Source organism: Ovis aries, chromosome 3, assembly GCF_016772045.2.
Source record: "Ovis aries strain OAR_USU_Benz2616 breed Rambouillet chromosome 3, ARS-UI_Ramb_v3.0, whole genome shotgun sequence".
Classification (NCBI taxonomy): domain Eukaryota; kingdom Metazoa; phylum Chordata; class Mammalia; order Artiodactyla; family Bovidae; genus Ovis; species Ovis aries.
The window spans coordinates 30,748,331-30,770,316 of record NC_056056.1 but is presented as its reverse complement, the minus strand read 5'-3'; the positions used below and the strand labels follow the sequence as shown (position 1 = coordinate 30,770,316).

At 40.8% G+C, this 21,986-nt stretch overlaps 1 long non-coding RNA gene across 3 annotated transcripts in view; it reads left to right on the top strand.

Annotated features, from left to right (window-relative positions):
• LOC106991039 (uncharacterized) overlaps positions 1-21,986 on the top strand; it is a 481,826-nt gene that overhangs the window by 394,852 nt on the left and 64,988 nt on the right. For all 3 annotated transcript variants that reach the window (XR_009599770.1, XR_009599769.1, XR_009599771.1), the window contains exon 8: positions 145-275. This is a non-coding gene — a long non-coding RNA (uncharacterized LOC106991039). The remainder of the gene's footprint in view (positions 1-144; positions 276-21,986) is intronic.

Here is a 21,986-nt window from a genome sequence, read left to right as displayed (position 1 = left end):
TCACCCTGCTTATTTAACTTATATGCAGAGTACATCATGAAAAATGCTGGGCTGGATGAAGCACAAGTTGGAGTCAAGATTGCTGGGAGAAATATCAGTAACCTAAGATATGCAGATAACACCACCCTTATATATTCTTTGCAGCCAAAGATGGAGAAGCTCTATACAGTCAACAAAAACAAGACTGGGAGCTGACTGTGGCTCAGATCATGAACTCCTTATTGCCAAATTCAGACTTCAATGAAGAAAGCAGGGAAAACTGCTAGACCATTCAGGTATGACCTAAGTCAAATCCCTTATAATTATACAGTGGAAGTGAGAAATAGATTTAAGGGTCTAGATCTGATAGATAGAGTGCCTGATGAACTATGGAATGAGGTTCGTGACATTGTACAGGAGACAGGGATCAAGACCATCCCCATGAAAAAGAAATGCAAAAACGCAAAATGGCTGTCTGGGGGGGGGGGCTTACAAATGGCTGTGAAAAGAAGAGAGGCGAAAAGCAAAGGAGAAAAGGAAAGATATAAGCATCTGAATGCAGAGTTCCAAAGAATAGCAGGAAGAGATAAGAAAGCCTTCTTCAGAGATCAATGCAAAGAAATAGAGGAAAACAACAGAATGGGAAAGACTAGAGATCTCTTTAAGAAAGTTAGAGATACCAAGGGAACATTTCATGCAAAGATGGGCTCGATAAAGGACAAAAATGGTATGGACCTAACAGAAGCAGAAGATATTAAGAAGAGGTGGCAAGAATACACGGAAGAACTGTACGAAAAAGATCTTCATGACCCAGATAATCATGATGATGTGATCACTAATCTAGAACCAGACATCCTGGAATGTGAAGTCAAGTGGGCCTTAGAAAGCATCACTACGAACAAAGCTAGTGGAGGTGATGGAATTCCAGTTGAGCTGTTTCAAATCCTGAAAGATGATGCTGTGAAAGTGCTGCACTCAATATGCCAGCAAGTTTGGAAAACTCAGCAGTGGCCACAGGACTGGAAAAGGTGAGTTTTCATTCCAATTCCAAAGAAAGGTAATGCCAAAGAATGCTCAAACTACTGCACAATTGCACTCATCTCACACGCTTGTAAAGTAATGCTCAAAATTCTCCAAGCCAGGCTTCAGCAATATGTGAACCATGAACTCCCTGATGTTCAAGCTGGTTTTAGAAAAGGCAGAGGAACCAGAGATCAAATTGCCAACATCTGCTGGATCATGGAAAAAGCAAGAGAGTTCCAGAAAAACATCTATTTCTGCTTTATTGACTATGCCAAAGCCTTTGACTGTGTGGATCACAATAAACTGTGGAAGATTCTGAAAGAGATGGGAATACCAGACCACGTAACCTGCCTCTTGAGAAATCTGTATGCAGGTCAGGAAGCAACAGTTAGTACTGGACATGGAACAACAGACTGGTTCCAAATAGGAAAAGGAGTACGTCAAGGCTGTATATTGTCACCCTGCTTATCTAACTTATATGCAGAGTACATCATGAGAAACGCTGGGGTGGAAGAAACACAAGCTGGAATCAAGATTCCTGGGAGAAATATCAATCACCTCAGATATGCAGATGACACCACCCTCATGGCAGAAAGTGAAGAGGAACTAAAAAGCCTCTTGATGAAAGTGAAAGAGGAGAGTGAAAAAGTTGGCTTAAAGCTCAACATTTAGAAAATGAAGATCATGGCATCTGGTATCATCACTTCATGGGAAATAGATGGGGAAACAGTGGAAACAGTGTCAGACTTTGTTTTTTTGGGCTCCAAAATCCCTGCAGATGGTGACTGCAGCCATGAAATAAAAGACGCTTACTCCTTGGAAGAAAAGTTATGACCAACCTAGGTAGTGTATTCAAAAGCAGAGACATTACTTTGCCAACTAAGGTCTGTCTAGTCAAGGCTATGGTTTTTCCAGGAGTCATGTATGGATGTGAGAGTTGCACTATAAAAAAAGCTGAGTGCCGAAGAATTGATGCTTTTGAACCGTGGTGTTGGAGAAGTCTCTTGAGATTCCCTTGGACTGCAAGGAGATCCAACCAGTCCATCCTAAAGGAGGTCAGTCCTGAGTGTTCCTTGGAAGGACTGATGTTGAAGCTGAAACTCCAATCCTTTGGCTACCTGATGCAAAGAACTGAGTCACTGGAAAAGACCCTGATGTTGGGAAGGATTGAAAGCAGGAGGATAAGGGGACGCCAGAGGATGAGATCGTTGGACGGCATCACCGACTCAATTGAGATGAGTTTGAGTAAACTCCGGGAGTTGGCGATGGATAGGGAGGCCTGGCATGCTGCAGTCAGACATGACTGAGTGACTGAACTTCTGAACTGAATTCAGTGCTTGGATGATTAAGCAAAGAAACATCAGGATAGGAAACCTAAGATGGAGCCAGAAGCAAGGTCATTGCTGAACCTCTATGCTGTGAGCTCCACCATTCTTGATGGATGTGGATATTGGGTCCTCGGCAGCCACTGCAGACCAGCAGTCTGGTGAGTCCTGCAACTTGTTTAGTTATGGACAAGATGGGCACCAGTGCAGACCCGTGTTCTCTGAGAACATCTTTGCTTCTTTCCTAAATGGTTGTCAAAGGAGAAGCTAAAACCACTTTAAACTATTTGTTTATAAAAATGTCTTACATTTTATGTGCAATTTATTCTTGAGTATATTATATATTTTGTGGACATTTGAGATTTATTTTCCCATTTTATTCTCTGTCTGATGCTGGCATAGAAAGTAGTCATTAATTTCTAAATAATTATTTTTAAAAATGTCTAATAACTTCTCATCTACACAGTCATCTAATCCTCAGACAGTAATAACTGCACCGTCTTATTTCTTGTGACTAAAGATTTTTTCTTTTCTTTTACCATATTACACTGTCTAGAAGAGCACTACCGAATAGAAATATAACACTTCGTAAAAGAAAGTAAACAGAAACATGAAAAATTACTTCAATAATATATTATTTTTTAAAAAAAGTTTTGTTGAGGTATAGTTGATTCACAATGTTGCGTTAGTTTCAGATGTACAGCAAAGTGAATCTGTTACATGTATATCCAATTTTTTAAGATTCTTTTCCAACATAGACTGTTATAGATTATTGAGTAGAGATCCCTGTGCTTATTAAGTCCTTATTAGTGATCTATTTATATATATTAGTGCATATATGTCAATCCCAATCTCCCAGTGTATCCCTCCCCCCTTACCCTTACCCCTTCATAATCATAAATTCATTTTCTACATCTGTAGCTCTGTTTGTTTTGTATTAGATAAGTTCATTTGTACCCTTTTTTCTCAGATTCTATATATGTGATGTCGCATGATATTTGTCTTTCTCTCTCTGACTTACTTCACTCAGTATGACAACCTAGTTCTGTCTATGTTGCTGTGAATGGTATTATTTCATTCTTTTTGTGGCTAAGATTCCATTGTGTAAGAATGGCTAATTATCCATCCTTCTGTTGATGGTCATTTAGGTTGCTTTCACGTCCTGGCTATTGTATTGCAAATAGTGCTTCAGTGAACACTGGGGTGCATGTATCTTTTCACAGTATGTTTTTTTCTGGATATATGCCCAGGATTGGGATTGCTGGATCATATGGTAGTTCTACTTTTAGTTTTTGAAGGCACCTCCATACAGTTCTCCATAGTGGCTGTACCAGTTTACATTTCCACCAACAGTGTAGGAGGGTTCCCTTTTCTCCACACCCTCTCCAGCATTCATTGTTTGTAGATTTTTGATGACGGCCATTCTGACCAGTATGGAGTGATACCTCGTTGTAGTTTTGATTTGCACTTCTTAATAATAAGTGATTTTAACATCTCCTCATGTCCTTTTTAACCATCTGTGTATGTTCTTTTTTTTTTTTTTTTTAATTTTTATTATTTTTTATTTTTTTTGAACCCCCCTCCCACCTCCCTCCCCATAACATCTTTCTGGGTCATCCCCATGCACCAGCCCCAAGCATGCTGCATCCTGCGTCAGACATAGACTGGGGATTCAATTCACATGATAGTATACATGTTAGAATGTCATTCTCCCAAATCATCCCACCCTCTCCCTCTCCCTCTGAGTCCAAAAGTCCGTTATACACATCTGTGTCTCTTTCCCTGTCTTGCATACAGGGTCGTCATTGCCATCTTCCTAAATTCCATATATATGTGTTAGTATACTGTATTGGTGTTTTTCTTTCTGGCTTACTTCACTCTGTATAATCGGCTCCAGTTTCATCCATCTCATCAGAACTGATTCAAATGAATTCTTTTTAACTGCTGAGTAATACTCCATTGTGTATATGTACCAAAGCTTTCTTATCCATTCATCTGCTGATGGACATCTAGGTTGTTTCCATGTCCTGGCTATTATAAACAGTGCTGCGATGAACATTGGTGTACATGTGTCTCTTTCAATTCTGGTTTCCTCGGTGTGTATGCCCAGAAGTGGGATTGCTGGGTCATAAGGTAGTTCTATTTGCAATTTTTAAGGAATCTCCACACTGTTCTCCATAGTGGCTGTACTAGTTTGCATTCCCACCAACAGTGTAGGAGGGTTCCCTTTTCTCCACACCCTCTCCAGCATTTATTGCTTGCAGATTTTTGGATCGCAGCCATTCTGACTGGTGTGAAGTGGTACCTCATTGTGGTTTTGATTTGCATTTCTCTAATAATGAGTGATGTTGAGCATCTTTTCATGTGTTTGTTAGCCATCCGTATGTCTTCTTTGGAGAAATGTCTATTTAGTTCTTTGGCCCATTTTTTGATTGGGTGATTTATTTTTCTGGAGTTGAGCTGCAGAAGTTGCTTGTATATTTTTGAGATTAGTTGTTTGTCAGTTGCTTCATTTGCTATTATTTTCTCCCATTCAGAAGGCTGTCTTTTCACCTTGCTTATATTTTCCTTTGTTGTGCAGAAGCTTTTAATTTTAATTAGATCCCATTTGTTTATTTTTGCTTTTATTTCCAGCATTCTGGGAGGTGGGTCATAGAGGATCCTGCTGTGATTTATGTCGGAGAGTGTTTTGCCTATGTTCTCCTCTAGGAGTTTTATAGTTTCTGATCTTACATTTAGATCTTTAATCCATTTTGAGTTTATTTTTGTGTGCGGTGTTAGAAAGTGATCTAGTTTCATTCTTTTACAAGTGGTTGACCAGTTTTCCCAGCACCACTTGTTAAAGAGATTGTCTTTACTCCATTGTATATTCTTGCCTCCTTTGTCAAAGATAAGGTGTCCATATGTGTGTGGATTTATCTCTGGGCTTTCTATTTTGTTCCATTGATCTATATGTCTGTCTTTGTGCCAGTACCATACTGTCTTGATGACTGTGGCTTTGTAGTAGAGCCTGAAGTCAGGCAAGTTGATTCCTCCAGTTCCATTCTTCTTTCTCAAGATTGCTTTGGCTATTCGAGGTTTTTTGTATTTCCATACAAATCTTGAAATTATTTGTTCTAGTTTTGTGAAAAATGTGGCTGGTAGCTTGATAGGGATTGCATTGAATTTGTAAATTTCTTTGGAGAAATGTCCACTTAGATCTTCCACCCATTTGATTGGGCTGTTGAGGGTTTTTTGTTGTTCTTAAACAGCATGAGCTATTTCTATGTTTTAGAGATTAATTTCTTGTCAGTTTCTTCAACCCAGAATAAAGTTTAAACCTAAATAAATATAAAGATTAAAAATTAGGTATTTTACACTCTTTAAAAAATACTAAGTGTTCAAATTCTGGCATGTATTTTATAGTTACAAAATACCTCAATTCAGATGAGCCCTATTTCAAGTGCTCAGTAACCATATGTGGCTAATGGCTGTCATTTTGGATCGGTCTAGAACTTCTAGAATATGATAAACAGTGACCACGGTTGCAAGCAGCCTTGTCTTATTATTTCCTGTTGAATAGGAATATCATTTACTTATAACTATCTATTATTGACATTTGGCTTGGGGTTCCCTGGTGGCTCACTGGTAAAGAGTCTGCCTGCGACACAGTGGAAGTGAATTCGATCCCTGAATTAGGAAGGTGCCCTGGAGGAGGGAGTGGAAACCCACTCCAGTATTCTTGCCAGGAAAATCCCATGGCAGAGGAGCCTGGTGGGCTAGGCTCTGGAGTCGAAAAGAGTTGGGTATGACTGAATGACATCACACATGCACACATTGCCATTTGGCTTGGGACGATTTTTTTTTTATCATATCAAGAACAATCATCCACTGCTAGCTTATGAAATATTTTTGTTGTGGTGGTTGGTGATATACATTAGAAATGCTATTGAAGTCACCTACTCATTTTTTAAGAAGCTATGTTATTTTTTCTCCTTTGGTTTAGTGATATGATGTTTTAAAATTTCCCCTAATATTTAGCTATCTCTGCATTCCTGAAATAATCATTACTTAGTGATGGAACACACTTCTTTTTACTTGGCAGGATTTGGTTTGCTTTGGTTTCACTTCATCAGGTCATCTTGCATTTCACAAAGTCAGACTTTCCCTTGAAAAACAGAATGACTAATAATAGCAGACAGACACAGGTGGGCCTCGGACTGAGTGAGAGAAGGACCGCTTTTTCTCCTGAGGGGCAGGAGGCTGAGTGTGTGGGGCAGGATGTCCAGGCAGGGTGTGCAGCTGAGTCTGGAGGCTCCTGGACTCAGTCACCTGGGCCCCATGCAAGTTCCTTAGGGAAAGTAGCAAGTGCAGGAGAAACGTACCACGTAAAGAAATGGCAGCCTTGGGAGCTCAGTGTTGAATGATGTGGAACCACAACTGCAAACATCATACTGGGATAGAGCCGTGTCCCCTTCCTTCTCTGCATCCTGAGAAGTCCTGGGGGACTAGCCTGGGTGGTGCATGCCTCATGCACTTCCATGCTTGTGACAGTGGCCCAGGAGCTTGGACCAGTTGGTGCTCCTGGACCAACTAGTTGGTATCTGGACCATTGATGAGCTCTGGTCCATGGCCAAGGATAAACTGTTTCTGGGTCACATGCTTCCACCAAATTCTGTATCTGTGTGATCTGAGAATAATAGCAGTACACTTGGCCCTCTGGTGGACTGGTCAGATTTCCTAGCACTTTTTCTGTAAAGCTAGTAACCAGGACTCTTTGCACGGAGTAAGTATCCTTAAGCTTCTTGGAATTTTCATGAACGTATTGCCCAGAGAGAAAGAAAAAGAGATATTTTTATCATGAGGGGATAAATACTTAGTAATGATTCAACCTTGACTATTAAAACATAACTGTATTAGTTTGCTAGGGCTGTCAGAACAAATCCCACATCTGGGTAGATAGAACAAAAGAAATTTATCTTACGGTTGTGTAGGTTCTCAGTCTCAGACCCAGGTGTTGGCAGAGCTGATTTCTCTCCTTGGCTCCCTCCTCACTGTGTTCTCATGCAGACTTTACTCTGTGTGTTTATGTGTTCACACCTTCTTGTCTTATACTTGGTTGGCCAGAAAATTCATTTGGGATTTTCATAAGACATGATGGAAAATCCTAAACAAACTTTTTGGCCAGCCCAGTACTTATCAGAACACCAGTCATCTTGGATCAGGGCCCACGCTTGTAACCTTATTTTAACTTAATTACCTCTTTAAAGACCCTGTGTCCAAATACAGTCAAATTCTGAGGTATTGAGGGTTCCAACATATGAATTTGGAGGGACACATCAGCATATAACAAGACTATTTTTTTTTTAATCACCAAGTTGAGAACATTAAAAAAATCATTTATCAAAGCCTTTGGCTTCCATAGTCAAATGAAATCAGACTGTAGTTTTCTTTTTGAGTGAATTCTCCTTTGCCAAAGTTTAGATCAGTGTTAACAAACTTCTTCAAATAGTTGAGAAACTTTCATCTTTTTTAATATACTGTGTACTAGTTTGTACAGGCCCACAAGGAATGCTCTGAAACCCTTGGGACCAGATGTATTTCAGAATTCAAAACCTTTGGCTTTTTAGAAAGGTGATAAATGACATATTCCATGTATTGCATGTCACACCCAGTGGGATCTGGGATATCAGAGCATAATAAAGCATGTGTACTACTTCATACCATGACATGAAAACAGTAATTGGAATGATTATTATATACATGTATGTTGGATAAGGCAATGGCACCCCATTCCAGTACTCTTGCCTGGAAAATCCCATGGATGGAGGAGCCTGGTGGGCTGCAGTCCATGGGGTCACAAAGAGTCGGACATGACTGAGCGACTTCACTTTGACTTTTCACTTTCATGCATTGGAGAAGGAAATGGCCACCCACTCCAGTATTCTTGCCTAGAGAATCCCAGGGATGGGGGAGCCTGGTGGGCTGCCATCTGTGGGGTTGCACAGAGTCAGACACGATTGAAGCAACTTAGCAGCATACATATATACACACACACACATATATAACCTATTGAAAGCTTTAAGATTTGCTTATAATTATTGAACTATTTGGACTGTTTGTTTAATGAATCAATTTTGGTGATTTATAGATTTTCTAGAAACTCTCCTCCTAGTGATTTTCAAATATACTAACAGGGCTGACATAGTACTCATTTAGCTCTTAAAAAAGTAAACTTCATATTTATGGTTAAATCACATTTTTATTCTTAACCATTTTCCACTTAATTGTATCCACTATATATTTTTCTGCTTCTTTTAAGTCAGTACTTGGAGTAATTTACCCATTGTTGGAGATTTCTTTCTAATAAACATAATTTGTAATATTATCTTTATCACATTCTTACACAACCTTTCCTCCTATTATGTTCTCTTTCTGACACCTTGAGGTAGATGCTTAGCTTCTCTATTTTATTTCTTTATGAAGCAAGTAAATTGAGTCTCAGAGTTTTTCTCTGAGTGCTACTTCAGTCTCATTCCATCCTTTGGTATGCAGCTGAGGAAGCAGCTGAGGCCAGTGGCTCCATGCTTCCTGATCCTGTCTCTCCCTCAAAACTTCAAAACTGTCCTCCTCAAAACTTGCCACTATTGATTTCCCTTTTCTTTCCTATTCGTCCATCCTCTTACTTTGTGACTCTTTCCACTGGCCTTTTTAAAAATATAAATTTATTTATTTTAATTAGGGGCCAATTACTTTACAATAGTGTATTGGTTTTACCATATATCAACATGAATCCGCAATCCCACTGCTGGGCATACACACCGAGGAAACCAGAATTGAAAGAGACACATGTACCCCAATGTTCATTGCAGCGCTGTTTAGAATAGCCAGGACATGGATGCAACCTAGATGGCCTTTTCTTTTAAACAAAAGGAACAGAATCTAATTTTCTTCTATTAAAAGCCCAAAGAAGCCAAAGCCTTCTCTTGAACCTGTCCTCCCTCCTTTTGCAGCTGAAATGTCAGGAGATGTGAGCACAGTGATTGGTTAGGTTGCTCCCGGAGGTGGGACGCCTGCAGGGATCACAGGGTCTAATGAGTGATAGTGTCCATGGCAGCTGAGGAGAGAGAAGTCAGTGAGATGAAGAGGATGAGGCGAAGAAATGAAGGGACCTGGGGCCCAGAGGGAGTGGGCATGATGCACCACACACTCATCAGAAGCAGTGGCTGTTTTCCATTTGGTTTGCCCTTTAGGAAAGCATGTGTGTGTTAGCGGCTCAGTTGTGTCTGATTCTTTGTGACCCCTTGGACTGTAGGCCACTGGGCTGTCCTGTCTATGGAATTCTCCTGGCAAGACTACTGGAGTGGGTTGCCATTCCCTTCTCCAGGGGATCTTCCCAACCCGGGGATCGAACCTGGGTCTCCTGCATTGCAGGCAGATTCTTTACCGTCTGAGCCATGAGGGAACCCCTTAGGAAAGCATGGTGTGTCTTAATCCTCCTCTTATTTTCTATTTTCTCTTTTTTTCCCCTCCTTTTTGAAGGGGTGGTGGTGTTTTGTTGTTGTTGTTGGTTTTTTGCTATTTTCTTGCTTCTTCCATGTGGTTTGTTTTCTGATTTCCTCTTGGCAGTTTCTGTGAGCTATAAAGCCTTTTACATTCTATTCATGGTTACATTAAACAGCTTATATGTCACTTATTATCAGTGCCAGGTATATCTATGAATGTCTCTCTGTTGTCTAAGATGAAGAGAGATTCTTATTTTTAACTCTACCCTCCTCTCTTCAGTTTCCCCTGCACCTGGCCCTCCATCACCACTCTGGGCTTGTGCTGATAAACTGTTACTTTTGACTGAATTTCTTATAGCTAAATTGAATTTTTTTTAACATTATGTATATTCTGCTGGAAGGATTAACTATGACATTTGCATTCTGTTTTGTGACCACATTTGTAAAAGTAACTCATTATATAGAATTGCTTTTTAGTGTAAATGCTTTTAGTGCCTCCAGTTGAAAGGCAGGAAGGAAAGGGCTGGAGAGAAAACATTAGATGGTATTCTGGGTGAGAGACCCGGCTTCAGTCCACTGTTAAGCCTGTTGGGTGCTCACTGGGGACTTGGGAAAGATTTCTTCTTTCATCCCATCGCCCATCCTTGACCACTTCACTTACCCTGCCTGCAATGATAATGGACCTGCCTATAGTACCAGAGGTAAAAAATGATACCAATATTGGATGGCTTTCCCGGATTGTAGCCACATCAGACATCTTATCTGAGAGGCAGAGCCCCATGGAAGTTCTCCGGCTCTCTTGCTCTGGGTTTCCTTCCTGCCCATTTTTGTTGTTGTTCTATACAAACCATAATACCCTTCCAACATAGCTTTGGGCTTAGATATTTGGCTTATGAGTGTAATTTGTCAAAGGTCAAAACATTTTCCTGGGAGCATCCAGGATGCTTTCCCACCTTTCATAGGGTTGATACATGTTTGAGAAATTTCCCAGAAACAATCTGCAGATGGGAGGTTGGCAGTGCTCTGGGTAGGGATTTCAGGGCTGTGGACACAGAAGTGATAGCCAACATTCTACATTGTCTCTATCCCAGTGGTAACCCTGCTGGTTGCAGTCCTTGTAGAGGACCCAGAAAATGTGTGGATGTACCAGATACTGAAGACATTCAGATGCTTCCCAGGGATGCCATCCGGGCCTCCATCCAAGTGTGACTGTGTTAATGAGCTCCTCTCATTCAGTCTTGAAGGCTTCTTGAGGGGTAAGGCAGCACTTTATTTTTCCCCAGAGAAAGGACTTGAGCCACAAGACATAAACTTGAGTTCAGATTTGACTCACTACATGTTAATGTTTGAGTTGTTTTCAAGAATTTAAGAAAAGTTATAGGCTTGGATCCTAGCTTGGGAGTCCTTCATTCTTACTCTTTGTGCTGAGAGAAAGAGAGAGTGTGTGTGTATGCATGGCATTTCTTTTTCATGAGCTCATGCCTGCTATTTAACTGGAGAGTTGGCGGCTGCATCTTAGAGCGATGCACTTTTAGGTGTGGCCCACAGAGGAGCAGCCTCAGCCCCACTGGGGAGCTTGTTTGACATGCATATTCTCAAGTGACCTGAATCAGAAACTGAGGGTAGCACCCAGCAATCTGTGTTTTAACAAATCCCCCAGGGGACATTAAAGAAAGGGAACCTCTGCCTTAAAGATAATCCTCTCTACCTTTCTCAGCCTGCACTTGAAGCACTAAGACTCCCCCAGAGCTGCTGCTGCTGCTGCTAAGTCACTTCAGTCATATCCGACTCTGTGCGACCCCATAGATGGCAGCCCACCAGGCTCTTCCATGCATGGTATTTTCCAGGCAAGAGTACTGGAGTGGGGTGCCATTGCCTTCTCCGACTCCCCCAGAGGGAGAGCGATTTACCCAAGATTCCGTGTAGGGTCAGTGGCAGACCAGGGATTAGAACCCAGGTGTTAGACATGAAGACAGCTGACATCACAACTGGAATACAAGAGGTATTCAGTAATGTGATTTTTCCTTCCTCTTGCTTCTGCCCCTGCCTAGGAGCTGCAGGACATAATCAGCTAGCGATGCACTGCTGTATCTCAGTGCTTGCCTCTCTTGCTCCCTTTAATCCAGACAGAACCCAGCGAAAGGTCTCCACATGTGCTGTTAACTCACTGTGCATCCAGGAGCGAGCCACCTTGCCTGTGTCCCCATTGCGATGGTGAAGAAGTGAAGGATTGGCTGGCCTCCCCAAGATCCCTTCCAGTTCTGACTTCCTAGGGCTTCATGGCAGGCTCTGACACACACGTTTCCCTGGTCGGCTATCAGCGGCCATCTGGCAATTAGCAGTCTCTGAGGCAGCTAATCCCACTCTGAGCTGGATTAAAGCTGAAGTTTAAAACATGGAGATAGGCAGGTGATTTATGTTTGAGTCTTTGGGTCCTGCTGTCCCTGGCAGCCCAGTGATGGAGGACAGAAAAGCTGATTTGCTCCCTTATCTATCTCAGGAGGCTCAGCGAAGCCGGATCAGCTTTCCAGGGGGACAACCTGAGCTGGGGGCTGTGCTGGGCTGCAGGAGGTGCCGGGGAGCTCTGGGAGCCCAGCCCTTAGCCATCAGGGCACGGCCGGGCTGGCCGGAGGAGACTGGAGAGAGCCAGTTTCTGTGCTCAGTGCTGTATTGCTAGAAGCATGTGTGATGGGGGACCCGGGGGCCAAAGGCCAGACCATTTTGAACCAGGACTCCCAGATGCCATCAAGGGCCCTGGGGTGGCAGCCGACAAGCCCTCTGGCTCCTGTGGGGGTGCCCTCTCATTAGGCAACATGGTCAGAAACCAAACCCATGTGTTTGTTCACAGCCTGAGGAGATAATTAACTTATCTCCACAGAGGGACTTGATTACATTCCTAGCATGATCAGAATGAGAAATCTGAACCTGGAAATGCTGGTGGTGGTGGGACGTATTCGCAATGGTTGGCTAAGGAGCCATTTGTTCAGCAATTGGCCAAGTAATCAGACAAATGCCTCTTTTCCTAATTGTTGATAGGAATCAGCTAGTATGGCCAAGCCAGGGACTCACACCTGAAACAACCCATTACTTAAGGTGAGCATGCCTCCAAATATGTTAGGATGATCTAACCACAGTCCACATAACTTGAGTTTAAAAACAAGTTGTGCCTGTTGTGAATTTTGTACGGAATTGGGCACAGAGGAGCATGATTTGCAGCCTGTGTTTCATGGCTGGCTTGCTACTACTCTCAGGAATTGCCTTTCACAAATATTTACTCAGGGTAGATATCTTATTGAGTACCTACTGCATGCAGCTCTGTGCCAGGAGCTGAGGAGCTGAAGCAGACAGGCTCTCTGTCCTTGAGACGTTTACTATTCGTCTTAACACAAAGTTTTATCCTGTATCCTTGAACCCTGAATTGTGCAATTTTTTCTGTAAGGGCCATGGATATTCCATTGATGGAGTGGACTGGAAAGTAACAGCTGAAACTTCCTAAGCGTTCACCTGTACTAAACATGGTGCTAAGCATCAGCCCGCTTGATTCTTATACCATTTTATAAAGGAGCTGCTACTATAATCTCTGTTTTATATACAAAGAAAGGCTTCCCTGGTGGCTAAGATGGTAAAGAATCTGCCTGCAATGCAGGACACCTGGGTTCAATCCTTGGGTCGGGAAAATCCCCTGGAGAAGGGAATGGCTACCCACTTCAGTATTCTTGCCTGGGGAAACACATAGACGGAGGACCTTGATGGGCTGCAGTCCTTGGGGTCAAAGAGTTGAACATGACTGAACAACTAAGCATCTCATACAAAGAAAACTCTGGCAGAAAACTCCATCACAATGCGAGAGTCAGACCCAGGAGGTGCACCCAGATGTGTCGGTTTGCAGAACCCATGCTTTTAACATTGAAGCTGCAGAGAGATTGGTTTACAAAGGCTGCACCTCTATCTTTAATCTCTCCTCTGCCACACCCACTGTGTGTAACTCCTCCCTCCACACACTGGTTTCTTGTAGTTACTAGAGCCCACCGAGCGCCTTCCTGTCTTCAAGTTTTTATCCCTGCTTCAAATGCTCTTGTCTTCTCTGCATAACTTTCTGCTTCCCCTTTTTCAAATCTCTGATTAAATATCCATTCTTTACAGAGAGCTCCCTTTAGCCATCTGATCTCAAATCACCCTCCCCACCTTCTTTCTTGAATCTTTTCTTCTATTTTGTTTTCATAGCATTTTACCTTTACCTGAAATTATTTGTACATTTGTCCTCCTGTTTGCAGTCTGATGTTCTTACCAGATGGTAGGATGATATGGAATTCTTGGATCTTGCAGTTCTTGAAGCCCTTCCTATGGGATTTTCCAACAAGTTGGTGGGATAGGCAGTTTAGGTGCTTTTATTCCTAGTTATTTCCCAAGGATGCTGAAGTTCAGAGATTGGAATTGATTTATTCAAGGTCACACCGCATCTATGGCCGAGATAGAATTATACCGTGGATGGGCCTTCTGATGCCTGGTTCATTGCTCTTTTCCCTGCACTGAGAAGGATCCATTTCATGTGACAAGCAGTAACCAATCTCCAGGGCAATGAAAAGCAAAAAGTCACTGAATTAACTGATAACACTGAATTAAAGTTTTTCATGGGTTCTTTCACCAACTCTCCTTCTCCAACATATCATGTCAAGTGGAACAAAGTAAGATAGCCCCAGTTGATAAGAAATTTGATCTGGAGATTTGAGACAGAGCGCTAGATGAAAAAAGAAAGTATAGACAATTTTATTAATTAGTGTGCATGCTTATCTCAGTCCACAGAGTTTCAATTTGGCTACCAAAAATACCTAATAAAATAAGATGCATAGATAACAAATTGGAGCAAAAGAAGAAAGCAAAACAAGTTGGAAACAGTAAATGAAACTCCAAAATGCAAACTTAAAAGGGTAATCACCATGAACTACACACTATTTAAGTTCTAAGTTTTCTAGCAGGTATTGTCAAAAAGAAAAACTTGGTTAGTTACATAATTCAAAATGCCTTTGCATAAAAAGAAAAAAAATTACTTAGGAGCAAAACAGCCATTCCATTTTCTAAATTGGAGGTTAATTTCTCTTGAAAGAAGAGCATCTAGTACAGTATTTTTCAACTTTTGTACCTGTGACTTGTTTGATAGCCTTCTGTTGTGAATTATTGATGCACAGGAAATGGATGCACCACCAACTTGGAAAATTTTGTGATCTTTACTTTCTATGGGAGCACTAAGTTGCTTCAGTCATGTCCGACTCTGTGCAACACTATGGACTGTAGCCCACCAGGGTCCTCTGTCCATGGAATTCTCCAAGCAAGAATACTGAAGTGGGTTACTGTGCTCCAGGGGATCTTCCCGACTCAGGGATCGAACCCATGTCTCTTAAGTCTCATGCATGGTCAGGTGGGTTCTTTACCACTAGAACCACCTGGGAGATTGTAGTAAAAATAGGTACTGTTTTCTTTTCTAAGTTACAACTTAAACCATCTGACTGCCCAGAGATGCTGCTAGTCACCCCTTCTATAGATCATGAATCCCTTCTCATTTTGAACCATTCACAATAATAATTAATTTAGACAAGAGTCATCAACAGATGTTGAAACTGGTGAGTGAAAATTCGATGAGGAAGAGGATGTTTGGTTAATTTCAAAGTATCTCCACTTATGAATTACAAAGGGAAAAATAGTGACTTTTCAATGGATGCCACTTTGGTGAGATGATCGAAGTTATTATCACCATTTATGAGACAAATGAGCATATGCTCCTGATACCAAGACAGATCACCTCCATGGCATTCCTGCCAAAAATGTGCAATCTGAACATAGTCATGAGGAAATAGAGACAAAACTAAGCTACTCTACAAAATACTGGCTTGTTTTCAAAAAGTGAAGGTCAGAAGAAAACAAAGATAGTGGTTCTCTTCCAGATTAAGGGAGACAGAAGAGATATGACAGCTAAATGCAATGTGTGATCCTGACTTGCACCCTGGACTAAAATTTTCTTTTGATTTCTCTTCCTTTTTTAGCTATCTCATTTTTTAAACATATAAGGGCTGTTGTTGGGGCAGTTGAACCAATTTGAATAAGGTCTATAAATTAGATAATATTAAACATTATTTTCCTGATTTTTATGTTCCCCTATTTTGTGAAAGAGTGCCCCCAAATAATATACACTGACGTTTCAGGAGTGAATGGGTATAATAAATCGGCGACTTACTCTCAAATGATCAAATACATATATATATTTAATTATATGTGGAATTTGAATGTATATAATTTATATAGATAGATATATGAAAAAGTAATAATGTAACAGCTGTAGAAAATCTAGAAAAAGGAATCTGAAGTTCTTTTTATTATTCTTGCAAGTTTTCTGTATATTTGAAACAATTTCAAAATAAGTGCTGACAACCACCCGTGGATTTGATTAGTTGATTTTAAGGACTCTGGCTCACAGACAGCAAGTCCACCTGTATAGGTGGGAGGCATATCTGTTGAATTGAGTGTAAACTTCAGTCACGTATTGGGCTGCATTTTCACAGACAATATTTGCCACTTCCAGGACACTTTCTTTTTAATTGACTTATTTTGTAGACTCATTCTATCTCACTATTTAGGTCCTGTCTCCAGATTTTAGTGTGAGAGAATTCCTTGTTAGCACGGAGAAATGAATGGGATTCAAAGGGGATTTAAGTATTTCTCACCTTAAAAGATCCTACTTAATTATTAGCGCCTCCACTACCTCCATATTACTGTTATTTATGTCTTGCTGGGAGGGTTTCCACAAGCATCTTTCTGTTCCTTTCATCACCTCTTTTTTTGATATATATTCTTTTCCTCTGCTTTTCCTTCCAGTTTTTGTATTTTATTTTATGCCGACAGTTTTATAAGGAATGGTTTTAATAGGTACATGTTGTAAAATGGAAATATTTTACTAGGATATTACATAAAATACACAGGAGAAACTAGGGTATAAATTATATTTTTTATAGTAAGATTTTACTGCAAATAAGTTCGCATATACAATCTTTTATTTATGATAAGAGCAAATTCTTTTTACTTATAGCTGCTTTTGAATTTGGTGCTTCAGTAAGGAAGCTTCTGTGCAGCTACATAAAAGAAGGTTCTATTTTGATGAGAAATGAATCTCTTATTTGGGGAATGTAATTTTTCCTGTTGACTTATAGAGGGAGGAAAAAGAAGAGGTGGTGTTTGCTGAGGGATGGGTTCAGTGTCAGTCTCTGCTTGGAAGAAATAGCTATGCTGTTCCCTTACACTCCTGGCAAAGGGGTGTGTGTTGTCAGCCCTCAGGGGGTCCTCAATCCCAGGGGAGCCTCACCTGCTCTTCGTCCACCACCACCACCCAGCTTACCCTCATCTTTAGTCACTTTCAGGCAAAGAGAAAAGAGTGATGAGGCCTATCCTGGTTATTTCTGGGCCCTGTGTGTGATTGGGAATACAAGACTAAGGGAATGATGCAGCCTGTCTCTCTTTCTTGCTGACTTGCAGTTTCTCTTATTGAAATAGAAAATTAACTGAAATGTAGTCTTGCCCCCTGAGAGGAGGTGTTCCTATTTTGGCAGGCCATGAAAGATGTCCTATTGGAAACTGAAACACAACGAATAAGATGCTTTAATGGCCTGCATGCAAACATTTATTGAGTTCTCTTTACAGAATTCTGCTCCTTCCCAAAGCCTCTCCTTCTTGTGATTCCCCATTTCTGTTACCGGCACCCTCTTTTTTTCTGTTCCTTAGATGAAATTAAACAACATCACATTGTGAAATGCAAGAATTCGGGAAAGGAGTTTTAAGAGAACCAGTACGTAGATGTATTTGAGTTTTAATTGCCTCTTTTTTTCCCCTTGGTCAAATTTCATGTTGTTTCTTCGACTCTCACTTTCCTTTCTTTTCTCCTTTCTCTTCCCTTTCTCTTCTACCCTTTCAACACATTCTTTGCATAAAGTGGAGAACTTACTTAAAAGATCCATCTCTGGAATTCATTTCTATGAAATGGTGCGGGCAACTTCTGCTTTTATTTTCTTTCCAGGCAAAATCAAGGTTTTGTGCAAGTCTTTTTTATGTTTGGCAGTTCAGCAAAAGGAAATTGGCATTTCTTCTCCCTTTTTGTATATCCATTTTTCCAGCCTGCTGATATGTGTACAGTTTACACCAGAAATGTTCAGTAGCCAACCAGTTAAGACCCCTGGTTTCTGTGTTCTAGTCAATTGATACCTTTGTGTTTTCTGGAGCTCTGATGGTGGAACAGTGATGAAGCTAGTCTTTCATGAACAAAAGTCTTCGTAAGCAATTTAAAAATACCATGCAAGGGAAAAATCAATTTTAAAATTGCCAGAATTCTATTTCTCTAATAAACTGACCTTTGCTGCTATCAGGTTCACAGGTCTTTGTCAAATATGCACATACAGTTGTTATGGGATTGTAATCAGTGAGTAGATCCATTTCTATATTCTAACTTTAGTTTATCTGTTGTAAACGTTTATTCAGCTACCACGGTAATTTTCTTTTTATGATAATCATTGAGCGGCTATTCTGTGTCAGCTACGCCTGCAATACAGGAGACCTGGGTTTGATCCCTGGGTTGGGAAGATCCCCTGGAGAAGGGAAAGGCTACCCATTCCAGTGTTCTGGCCTGGAGAATTCCATGGACTGTATAGTCCATGAGTTCCAATGAGTCAGACACGACAGAGTGACTTTTACTCACCATATCAAAAAAGAGAATGAGACAGTATGGTGGGTGGAATATATTAGATGAGAGTTCACGTCTTGGCTGTGCTCATCCTGTGCACTGGGCAAGTTACTCAACTTCTTTGAGCCTTAGTTTCCATTATTATTTTGAATTGACACTAATAAACAACATACTTTATCAAAGTTATAAAATTTTAATGAGATATGGAGATTAAATGCAAAATGCATGTCGCAGCTCTTGGCATATAACAAACATTAAGTAAATGCTGATGAGTAAGATGTTGATCTGATTGACTAGGTGTGCCATGTCCTCAAGGAATTTAATAGAGAGAGACATATATAAACATACATGCAACGAGGAACTATAGGTGCCATGATAAACACCCATCTAATCACGACAAACCATCCATTGAGGTCCCAAGGAAAGCATGGTTGATTTCACCTGGCAATGATGGTGTAGACAATTAAGAAATTATTTTCAAAGAGGCAGTTAGTTAGCTCAGTCTTGAAGGCAAAGTTGAATTACTGCACAAATATAGCCCTGTTCATTCTAAAGACACGTGAGCAAAGCCCAGCTAACATTCTTGGCTGGGTTGTGAAGTATGTGAGGGATTTTACCAAGTGGAAATGAAGGGAAGGATATTCCAGGTAGAGGCTACAGCATAAGCAAGGCCACTGGATTATAGATGTTTATTCAGGAGTGAATGTGTTTATATTGTATTGAATACACTAGGAACACAAGCCTGCAGGTGGGGTAGGTGTGAGAAATGAAGTTGGTCAGGCAGGTGGAACAAAGCATGTAGAGGCCCCAGGGGACTATATCAGAACTTGGAACTTCACCAGGTTGGTGATGGGAGTGCCATACTCAGAAGACCCATCTGGTGGCAGAGTGGAGCCTGGATTGGAGAGGACAACCAATGCTGGTGGCAAGGAACAAGTCTATTGCAGTGGTCCAGGCCAGAGGGGATAGACTGAGCTAATGCCATAATATTCCATCCACCATGTAACACAAACATCCTCTTGTTTATGGGCATTTACTTAATTTTAAACTATTGCTGTTTTGAATGTTGCTATGGTTTGCATCTTTAGCTATATAAATACATTTCTTTCTCTTAGATATTTTGCTTTAAGATAAAGGGCATAAACAACTGCATGACTCTTGACAATCACAGGTAAATTCGTTTCAAATAGGTGTTTTATATTTTCACCAGGGTCTATTTGTGTATAGCCTTCACACCACATGGGTAACATTGAGCACCACCATTCTTTGTTATTTTAGGACGCATAAAGCTGCTGTTTTAATTTGCCTTTCCTTGATATCTACAGAAATTAAATGCTTTCCCCATTTGTCTTCTAATTATGTGTCCTCACTCGTGAATTCCGTGTCCTGTCCTTTGCCCATTTGATAAGCAATTGTGTTAAATCCTTTTTTGGCTGGCCTCTCTTCTGGCAACTCTCCACATACACATTTCCCCACAGGCTCTCTTTCTAATTTCTTTTCTCTTTGATCTATTGAAACCAAATCCTTTTCCTGACTCCATATTACAATAGACATAACAATTCTAATTGCTCTATTGATTCATGGCCACTACAGTGGTGGGCACATTAGGAAGAACAAGATTTTGCTATGGTAGAAAGCCTGGCTTCATGCTTTCTAGCTGTCATTTGGTGCAAGAATCTTAATCTCTCTGAACTAGTTTGGTTACCTACAAAATGGGAGTAGCAGATTATGCTAGGATGGATTAGAAACTCCATTTGGCCATTGGTAGCAGAAACCCAAGTAGGAGCTTAAAAAAGTAATAGTCTATTTTTTCTTTTTTGTATGTTAAATTATGTTGTGGGGGAGGAACCTAGGACTGGTAGAGCTGTTCCATGAGGCTTTTCCCCTGCCTTCAGTGTAGCTGTGGGGTGAGGTTGTGGGATTAGGTTATAGGATTGGACAGGTTTATTCCTTAAAAACTAGAGAAGTAATTGGACAGTGGTGGATAGTGGCAGATATGAACCTATTCTTGTACTCATTGAACAAATATCTGTAAGTACCTGCTGTATGCAGAATGATTTTTTTTCTGATGGGAAATATACCTGCTATATCAAGTAAGAAGATCTTATTTCATTGATGTCTAAATCATACAGAATGAGTATTCCTCTTTTAGGAAAATCCAGACTTGGAATGTTTGGGTTCCGAGGTGACTCTGTGGCCTTCTACATACAAGTATCCTTGTAATAATCTCCCATCCCAGAAAAGGCATCCCTGTAGATTCACCAAATCCAGGCTAACAAATAGGCTTTCAGGATTTTTCAAAAGAGCAGTCCATATCCTCAATGGTTGATTAATTCAGTAACGGATGGTTACTGTCTGGACATATGCATTCTGGTCTATTGGCTAGAAGAATCAGCCTCATGATTTTATAGTCATGCTATTTATACAGATGCTTCTGGAGCATCACAAGACTATGTCACAGACAGGGAGGTCTCACAGGTCCCCTGCCAGCTCAGAGAATCCTCTGGTTCCTGTGATATGTTTATTATTATTATCATCCATAGAATCATCATAATTCTACTTCTGTCAAAATGTATTCATTACAAATGAAATTTCTGTTCAGATCTCATAGTTCATGCCTGAAAGCAAAGATATTAGAATTAATGAGCATTTTTGCTGATGAGAAGAAAAATCACTGAAGGGTGATTGGACTTTAGCCTTTTAATGGGTCTGATATTCTTTTTTCATTAGGGTTGACAGGGACATATCTGGCTCTCTTATGCTGTGTGCTATCGTTTAAAAATATATTTTCTGTGACATGAAGCTAGCTTTTCTTTCACAATAAAATAGCCCAATATCAGGGCTACATGTAAACAGAGCTCCATCAAACCTGGGCAGAGGGAAGGTGACAATGTTACCCTAATTAACAGGTGGTATGTAGGCTTTGGGGGCTGCCTAGGTGGCACTTCAGTTCAGTTCAATTGCCCAGTTGTGTCTGACTCTTTGCGACCCCATGGACTACAGTACACCAGGCCTCCCTGTCCATCACCAACTCCCAGAGTTTACTCAAACTCATGTCCATTGAGTCAGTGAGTCAGTGATGCCATCCAGTAAAGAATCTGCCTGCCAATGCAGGGAGACATAATAGAGGCAATTCAATCCCTGAAGGATGGCACAGCAAGCCACTCCAGTATTCTTGCTTGAAGAAACCATGGACAGAGGAGCCTGGCAGACCCAAAGAATCAGACACAACTGAAGTGACTTAGCATGGCATGGCAGATGGGCTTTGAATGGTTTATTAAAATGTTAGCGTAATTTAATTCCATTTTTTTTTTCATGGAGTGGGCAACAGGGATTTACAAAGAGCGAGTTTACTCAGAGAAGCATGCAGCAATTCTGAAAGATTTGAAGACGAGCACTGCAGACACCAGGGCAATGTTGATAAGCATGGAATACAGCCTCTAACACTTTTGACTT